Raw genomic sequence first — 9,667 nt, forward strand, 5'->3', positions numbered from 1 at the left:
TTAACGAAATGCGCTACGAAATGGCTGGTAAATGACACGCTACGAAAAGGCAGAAACATCATTGCGCTGCCAAATTGGCCAATCAGACTGCGCTGCGAAACTGCGCAAAGGACCAATGACGCAAACAAGACAAGACATGCCTTAAACAATTATGATGGAGGATGATTAACGGTTTTTTGCAATGTTTCACATCAATACCCTTTTAAATCATAATCCCTAAGTGACACACATAGGAACATAACCACTAGACAACTCTTTTTGATAATGAAAATTTTTTTGGACATCATTACATACATTGACTGCAGTTCTAAGTGATAACAGCAACAATTGAACAAACAAAGTTTGAAATAGAGCACAGGTCAGAAGAAGAAAATAGAATCATTAAAATGTTGAATTCTAAAACCAAGGAAGAGCTTAAAGAGCTCCAGATTCAAGATAGAATAGGAACAATGATGGAAGTAAAAAGGGTATTAACAAAGGGAAGTATCATGATACAGTTGGATAATAAGTGCAAATAAATAGAGTTACAGGTAAAAATATTTAACAAAAAATTTAATGTATTGCAGGAGAAAGGGCTCCCAGCCTTAAGAGCTTCTAATGGAAAATGAATTCCATTATAAAATTATCAAAGGTCAATTATGTAATATTGTTGTAGATGCATCTAAGTTCGTTAAAGTCAAAGGGACTATAAGTGGAGAAGCATTCATGGAAGGCCTACAACATGACCTCTTCATTCAACATCAAATCCATCATCTATATTTGAACAATCCAAGTTTTCATACATACATATAATTAGATGAGATATTTCTGAGCATGGTAAATTTTTTAATTCCTAGTGAAGAGTGATGGGATAAGTTGCTGGAGCTAATTGAATAAAGACAAAAATAAATCCTACAGTTTTGGGGAGCAGGAAAATAGAAGAAGCACAAAAGTAACTACAGTCACCAACAATTCACCTCAACGTCTGAACATAAAATCAGAAATAGTCTATATTTCCTATTACTTAGTTTTATTTTGGAAATATCTACATGCTTTTAGTAGGTGTTATTTTGTAATAAATTTTATTTGAAGTCCAAATCAATTCAAGACCAACTCTATAAATATTTTGTAAAAAGACTTAGTAAGGGTTGGATTATGTAAGAAGAAAATATTTTTCTATGATTGTAAGAAGTGGAATATATTTTTGAACTAATCAGTTCAATAATATAGAGGCAATTTGTTTTCAGGATTCTTGTGTCAAGAAAATGGTGATGTTCTCCTCTTTGTAAATCTGTTTTCCTTTCAAGTTTCATATGATTTTTTTTCCTTCTTAAATTGTTTACAAGAAGATTAAGGGCCAAATTTACTTTCAGTAATCTACTTTGGCTTGTTAAGCAATCTCAATGTTTTCTCTCTGATATTAAGTATAGAATTCAAATGTGTATGTTCTATATTTAATTTATCCTGATTATTATTCATCTTATCCACACCACAAAATCTCTACGAGATCCAGGAGTTTGCCTAGATCACCTTGTTTTCTTCTCCTTTGTTTATTTTAATTGATTACTGAAGACCTTATGACTCCATGCCCAATGGACTTCTCTTCCAGTTTACAACCAAAACTTTAAAAAAATATATCTTGTCCTTTCATACGTAGCCTGAAATCCAAGCATTAAAATTAAAAAATCATATAGAGAGATCCCTCTCTGAAGTTGGAAGGGACAGATCCCAGCTTTGAATGTGGTTTGTGGTTACCTCAGTAGTTTCCTTTTCAGGCTAGGAAAACTACGGAGTGCTAACAGATTGGAAAATTTGGTGGGGAATCTAGAAGCTAATCAAAGTTGAAAATATCAAAAGGCAAGTGGAGTTAGTGGCTTAATCGTTTCAATGAGCTAAGTCCGACTCAAACCAATCATATGAACAAAGTTGTAGGGATAAATAGTTCTTTGTAATTATTGAGTTGAGCACCTTAGTTCATATATATATTGGAGGAAGCTCACAAATAGTATATTTGATTCTCTTATCTGTTGAGTGAGTGTGAGTTTTAAGGATGAGGGTTGTGTGATGCACGTTTTCTGAAGTATTTTTCTACTATTGCAGGAGTCAGATGAAGTATGTCTCAACCATTATTTTATGCAACTAGTGAGAACATGATTAGAGTTTGATTATAGGAGTATTTGAAGATTATTTTGCAGTTTGTGTGGAGAGTTTGACTATAGCTTGTGGTGCATATTTGGTTATTTATTGTGAGCTTTGAATATATGTTGTTGTGGTGCTCATGCTGAGAAGTTCTTGGTTCTAGTATGAAAACGTATGAAATGAGAACCACATAGAGGAGTGGAGTCGGGTGTCTCGGGAGAAATCAATATAAGTGAGTAGTTTTCTCAATGCAATGGTGGTTGGATGGTGCAGAAGAAATTGGGTGAGGCTCATTGATCATGGTGGGTTCCAACAGATAGGAGTCTGTAGAATCGATTGTTAGTTCAGGAGTATCTGGGAGGGGATCATTGATCGTGGTGACTTTTAGAATATGGTAGTCCATAGATCTGCATGAGAAAGAGTCTCCATTTGATAGTAGCCAACTATAACTCTATGTAAAGAATTTTCTTGACATAATAGAATATTTCAGCAGCGCAACAATAACGGGTGGTTTTTGGCCCTCGAGAGGGTTTTCCACTAGAAATATATGTGTCTATTGTGTTGATTACTTCATGGTTTCATGTCTATATTTGATGATTTGATCTATGCTTTTGTGTTTCAGTTTATGCATGGTTTAAATGATTAATAATGTGGAGAAAATTTTATAAGAGCCTTCACTACTAATTCATTCCCCCACCTGCCCCCCGCCCCCCACACCCCCCTCCCTTCTCAATAGTGATCTATTTTCCAACACAATTTAATATTCTACTTATATTTTATTGAATTTGAAGGGCATATCCTATATTTTTCCTCGTCAATTTTCCTTGTTGAATTCTTGAAGTGAATTCCTAGTGGTTGTGTTATAGCTCCAAATCTCACTCTTATGGTTTGTGATGCTGCACTCATGGCCTAGGGAAACCCCTCCTTCCAGACCTGGTCCAAAATTTAAAAAACAGTGTTTTATTCCCTATACGCGATATTGCCCTGAGTTGAACGCGTGTACACGCAGGTCTGTGTATACCCAACCCGCGTGTATGTATTATAACACTTAAAAAAATATATAATTCCTTATTTTCAGGCGGAGATCGCGGGTTTTACCTGCTGGATCACCTGTTAGTGCCCGTGGCCCAACTGTTCCCAACCAACTCCTAACTAAAAAACTACTTTGGAGATGGTATAAAAAGACATCAAAGGGAAGGCCTAAGGGAGAGAGAAAAGAAGAGCAAGATTATTATGCTGAGATTTTCCCCATAGACCAGGTCTGAAGTCCTTGGTGTTTTCTGCACTTCCCCCATTTTGCATAGGAAACCCTTGTTTCCATGTGTATTGGTGATCATTCATCCTTGATGTCATTATTGAGTAAGACTTGGAAGGAGCTCTTGTTGGAGGCTTGAGGCTGGAACGAATCCGAGAGGAAGCTTTGCTTGGAGCCTGCTGAAGGTGTTCAGGTGATATCTTTCCGTTATATGTACTTTATTTGCCTTCATATATAAAGAAACACGTCTTTGTTCCCGAAACAATCTTTCTTTATGCTTATGAGATTCTTGTTTTGAATTCTTATGCAAGTGGTTGCTTAAAGATTTTTATAACTAACTTTATAGCATAAGGATGGTTTATACATAAGTATTTGTACATGTACTGTTGTGTTCTTTGATTTGTTTGTCTTGCAAGTCAAAGGAAGAAGAAGGGAACTCCAAGAAGGGTTTGGACCCTAAAGGCCTTCTCGAACGTAGGACCTTAGGTACGTACCCTTAACATTAGAATTTGCTTAAAAGTAAAGATAATGGCTGTGTGTGTGTTTCTTTGAATAAGCAATTTTCAGTCTGGTAGAGTCTTAGCCCAAAGGACCCTAGGGGTACTTTCCCTTCAACCAGGTTGTTCTAACTTTAATGATTTTAACCTGTTAAGAGTACCATGAACAAATTGTAAGTTGGATGCTTTATCTTTGGTCCCTGAGATTTTAACTCCTTTCATCCCTGAATTTTTTTAACTTGTTTATCAATCTATTGATAACCAACTACAATGAAAAAGAGATTAAAAGGGAATGTGATTCCCTTGGAAAAGACCCCTTGAAGGAGAGGAACTATTTTTGGTGTTCCATTTACAGGAAAAAATAAGATTCTCAAGAAACACAACCTAGAACCAATTCTCTCCAATCTTAAATGAACCCAACTAGTTCTATCTTTTTCTACAGGAAGGACTTGTTCAACCTATCATAAGCTATAGACATGTATAGTTTAATTAGCATGCCTATCTTTTTTTCTATTTAAAGGGAGGGGATGGATTCTTGGGCAGTGATATTAACATCAAATATTTTCACCTGTGATCAAATTGTTTGGAATCCTGTTTGATCTGTTTGCTAGCACCTTATTTATAAGTTTGTATGAAGCAATGCCCTTTTCAATTTTTACATGGATTTAATATTTTCACTCTTTTTGCTAAAAAAAGGATGAAATTTATTAGATAAAAAACTTCATTTATAGTGTTCCAACTGCATTTAGCTCACAAAAATTCCTTACCTGTGGGTCCAAGGTCGCAGTTAATTATTTTACACTTGGTAATCATATAGAGGTTGACCTTGCCATTTGCTAACTTTTATTAGATTAAATTGTCACCTTTGATGAAGGTGCCCAACTTTTTGTGCCCCACATATAACTTCTAAAAGCCCTTGTTCGACTCTTCAATTGTCCCTACCTTTGAATGTACTACTAGATTCTTTCGTGAAAATAATTTCATTTTTCTTCCAATATCTGGACTATTTTAGTTGCCAAGAGATAGGTTGCATTGTCTGTTGAGTAACTATTTCACACGAAAATTTTCTAGCAGAGGCATTTGGAGTATACGCTTGCACCACAAGTCAATTTTCTTATGCTACCTTTAAAGGAAACAGATTTGAGGTAGTTAAATTAATGCCTATGCTTCAGAACCCTCCCATGTCAGGTTCTGGTGGGCAACAACTGAAAAATGAAGGACATCTGTCTCTTCGAAACAAAAATTTTCAAGAGGATGGGAGGAAAAGGAAATTGGTTTCCCAAGGGAAACTAGTAGTACATACATAAACACATTCACCGTAAGATATGAGCAAGGGATTTTTAGAAGCTAGAAATGGTGCAGAAAATGATGGGCACTGTCATAAGAAGAAACAAATTAAGCTCAATAAGCCACCAAATGGTAAAACTGAAAATTTGAAGTTATTGAATGGATTTGTGGGTTTATAGAACATGAAACTAGTTGGATAGAAATTATCATGTAGCTAAGAGAGAATATTCTCAAAAAACACCTTGTAAATGCTGCTACAACACCCTCCAAAATTTTGGCTTACACCCAAATTTCATAGCCTACATTGATCTTGCTTACTGTCGTTACAAACATTGAGACCCATTGCATATGGTTTTTCGAAGTGTTTTTTCCCATTTGCATGAAAATCAAAGTGTCATATTTTCACATGTTAAGTGTCACACATTACACATAAGATTGTTTTGGTGGTTTGAAGGGGTAATATTTGCATAAATGTTGATATTAGCATGTAAACATATGTCGCACTCATTTCCAAAGTTTTAAGCACTGTCGCACAAGTGTCGTCACAATCCTCGTAAAGTGTATCTTTGGTGTCGCACTTATCGTTAGAAAGTTGTCACACCGAGGGAAGTTTTCTTTTCATGTTTTCTATATGGTCTATGTTGTGTCGTCAAGTTTCCTAAGTGTGTGATCAGAGTCTATTCTTATCACTGATCACATCAACTTCATCGATCCCACACTTAGTCAAATTCGAAAAAACCTTTGACTAAGCAACTTAGCCTCATCCAACCCTCTTGGACAATGCATTACATATTCCCAACCCTCAAGATGCAACCCTACGTCTTGACACTATGCAATGCACAATTTCGTCCTCCCATGACTGTGCACTGCACAATCTCAGTGCTCAAACTCGACCCTTGATATCTGAAACTACGTAGTATTTCCCTCTAGCCACGCCTGAATTGTGCATTGTGCAGTCTCAGTCCTCAATCCTAGCCCTTAAGCTCCTGATTTGCACAAGTTTGCAATCACCTAACATCCTCTGCCTTCCACAACTAAGCAGTATGCATAATCAATGCTCAAGCCCTTAGCTTGGCTCCTTGAGCTCCCCAACTGCGCCATCTTTGTGCTCAGTCTAGCTTGAACTTCACATTGCACAGTCTCAAGAATCAAGCCTCACCCCTAACTTCCCGAGCCACTCAATTGCATAGTCACTAAGCCTCTCCCTCAGCTTGCCTCCCAGTTTTGGCTCAGTCAGTGGATTATCATGCAACATGTTAGACTAGGGGTTTATCAGACTGATGTCATCTTGTCATGAGTGAATTATAGATGCAAGTACTCTATCATACCAGGATATGATGACGAAGAAGGATATGAAGAAGGGTAACATGCTAGAAGACACCTTTGTAGTTGATTATGCAACATCATCAATCATAAGAAAGGAAAGGGACATCAGTTCATGACCTCTGCTCAAGATCTGATATCACTAAAGGCTTCTAATCTCTAAGCCAGATAGAGGTGGACAAAACAAAATTCTCAAGAAGACACATAGCAATAAGCAACAAGGATGACTCGACATTGCTATGTCATCATGCATTCCATGTCATTAGTGTCATGTCATGTCATGAGTCACCATATGCCACATCACTTTTTTGGATGATGTAAATTCCTATTCAAAAATGTGTTGTAAAGTGGAAGTCCAAAGGGAATGTACAAAATATGAATATTCATGTAAATTCAAAAGTCATAGCAAGTCAAAAAATCATGAGAGTAGTCAAAAAGTGACAAGGGAGGTGAAGCATCACCCAATTGGTTATATATACGCTCTCATTGTATGAGCAAAGGACCTTTTCACCTTGGCTCCTCCGGCAAGGCATCAAAGAGACAAGTTAGTTCTTTTGGGGAGAAAGTAGTGGCTCTGACACCCCACTATTGGAGCTAGTGGTGTTTGTTGTATACATGTTTCTTGGGACTTTTACTTAATATATGAAGCCTGATGGCTAGCACGTTCTTCACGCATGGATTATGAATGTTTGTAAGACTATTTTATGAATGTTTATGATTCGTGTTTGTTTTCACCTATACTAAAGTAATTGAACTATTTCTATTATTTTAGTGCTTATCATATTGAGAATGTGTTGTAATGGTTATAATTCCCTTCGCATGTTTGTGGACTATTTCGCTGAATGTTAAACATATATCTCTTGTTTGTGTGTGTTTCTACCAGAGTGGTACTATTACCTCTCTCTTAGAGGATAATTTTATTTCCCTACACAGTAGAAGAATCTTGACACACCTACAACTGAACACTCACCAGGCACACTTACTTGTTTTTCTAAGGAACATATGCCATCTTCTCTCTTGTTGATAGTTAGATCCAAGGAAAATATTTAAGAAAATGGTAATCAGGCCATATTCTAGATGGGGCTTCTATCCCAAATAGTCTTAAATCTAATTGGGACCACATAACAGGGAGACCCATTGAATGTTGGTAGGTCCACAACTGTCAACACACATTTATTTGACCTAGAGTGGGGCAAGTTTTTATCGTTGTCTCCTGCAACAAATTCTTCTCTTCTTGTACATGAAGGAAAAACTGAAACTATTTTACCTTGTTAGAAGCACTTTATAGAATTGCAAGCTTTTATAAAGCAATGCGATGAGCCAGATTAAGAATATATAAATCTTTTCATTAGAAGAAGGTATATTTACATTGTAAATCATAGAATAGAGAATGTAGTAGGCCTAAGTGTGCACGTGAACGATGACTCAAGAATGAAGGTTTCAGGGTAGACGGTACCAAGAGATGTGCATCCCGAGAATGGAGAATGCAAACCTGTGGAGAATGAGCTGAGCAAGAGAAAATGGAGACTGAAGAATGTCAGTTTTTTTGAGGTTTCAAGTTTTTCTAAGGGTAGACACCAAATTCAAGATGTGCGCACTTCTGGTTATGGTTTTCGGATTTCAGGTTTGGCAGTGACCCATCAACCCCCCACCCTCCATTAACTTGCAGCCAATGGATATCTTGACACGTCAAGCTCATACGAAAGCAGTTTGACTTTTTTGACAACCAGAAGTGCTAAATGACCTTTTCGAGAGTTTTTGGACTAAGTGCACAAAGTCAGATTTTTTTTCCGGTTGGCATCAACTCCCTGGCCAATTTACTTATGTGATAGACTACTCCATTTAAAGTTAGCAAATGGGGATTAGTAATATTCACCAAGATTTATAAACTTTAAGATAAGTTTTTGTTCTTAGAATTTTCACTATTATATAAGCTAGCAGTTATATTTGGGAAATTTATATAACTAAAAAATCACCAAAATTTCTAAACTTTAAAATACGTTTCCATCCTTAAAATTTTCAGTGTTATATATGCTAGTAGTTATATTTGAGAAATTTATATAAATGGAAAATAATATATGAATATTAGAGAAATATTTTTAAGAATAATGATCATTTGCATTCATGAGACAAAAAAAGTCATAAGACCTCAAAGAGGAAAGTAGCTTAGACCTGAAATGCTCTTAAAATTGAAAGAAATCTTGACAAAAAAATTAATCGTAGTGGATAGTTTAAAGCCAGATAAATAGACATGGTTTTCTATAATTATGTTTTTTATGCATTTACCTTTAAACTTTATTCAATCAATGAACATTGAATTTAAACATTTTTTTAATGAATACACACATAAACAATAAGATTTAGAATGTGAAGATTTCACAACTTAAATTAGGTTGAATACCTTGGAAGAATCTCTTGATTGTGCAAGATGGAGAAATCATGAATACACACCCATTGCAAATATACTTTATTATATAGGAGGAAATGAAATCTTACAAAATTTCATGGTTAAATCTTTATCATTATTATCTACCATAATAATACCAATTTGAAGCAGGGGCTTCCTCCAAAGGAAAAAATGAAGCTTGTTGTGCAATTTCTGTCTTCTGTGATGAATACATGAACTCTTACATGAACCTCTCGATATTCAAGCAATAATTCTCTTCAACGACCTCTTGCCAACATGAGAAAAACATCCCTCGATCCTCGGTGAACCTCTGGTGAACCTCAGATGAACCTCTCCTCTCACAGAATATTTAAAATAGCATAACAGAACATAAACTCATGCAGAAAATTTTGAAAAAATTCTCTCTTTAATTGATTTCAAAAGATGGATTACAGTATTGGAAGATTTAGAGAAACTTCAATAAGAGATAGACTGCTTGGGTATTTACCAGATGCTACACCCTAAACTAAGATGCACTCCAAAGGCTACCTGGCCCTTTGCAAACTCTGACTTTGAAGTTTCTAAAACAAACAGAAAACTCAAACTTAATGAGTTTAGCCACTTTAGGTTCTCACGAGGGTTGTTAGGCCTTGATACGCAGGCTTTTCAAACTCGACTCTAAAAGAGACTTTCTTCATGATGCAAGAAGATCGAACATAGACATTCACAAATGCAGAGTAGGAAGATTATCTTAGACTTCAAACAACAAGACTCTCACTCTCAGACTCTCCAACTTTGAAT

The sequence above is a fragment of the Pinus tabuliformis genome, chromosome X (assembly GCF_031772625.1).
Source record: "Pinus tabuliformis cultivar Carrire ecotype Pingquan chromosome X, CPIR1, whole genome shotgun sequence".
NCBI classification, from domain to species: Eukaryota; Viridiplantae; Streptophyta; class Pinopsida; order Pinales; family Pinaceae; genus Pinus; species Pinus tabuliformis.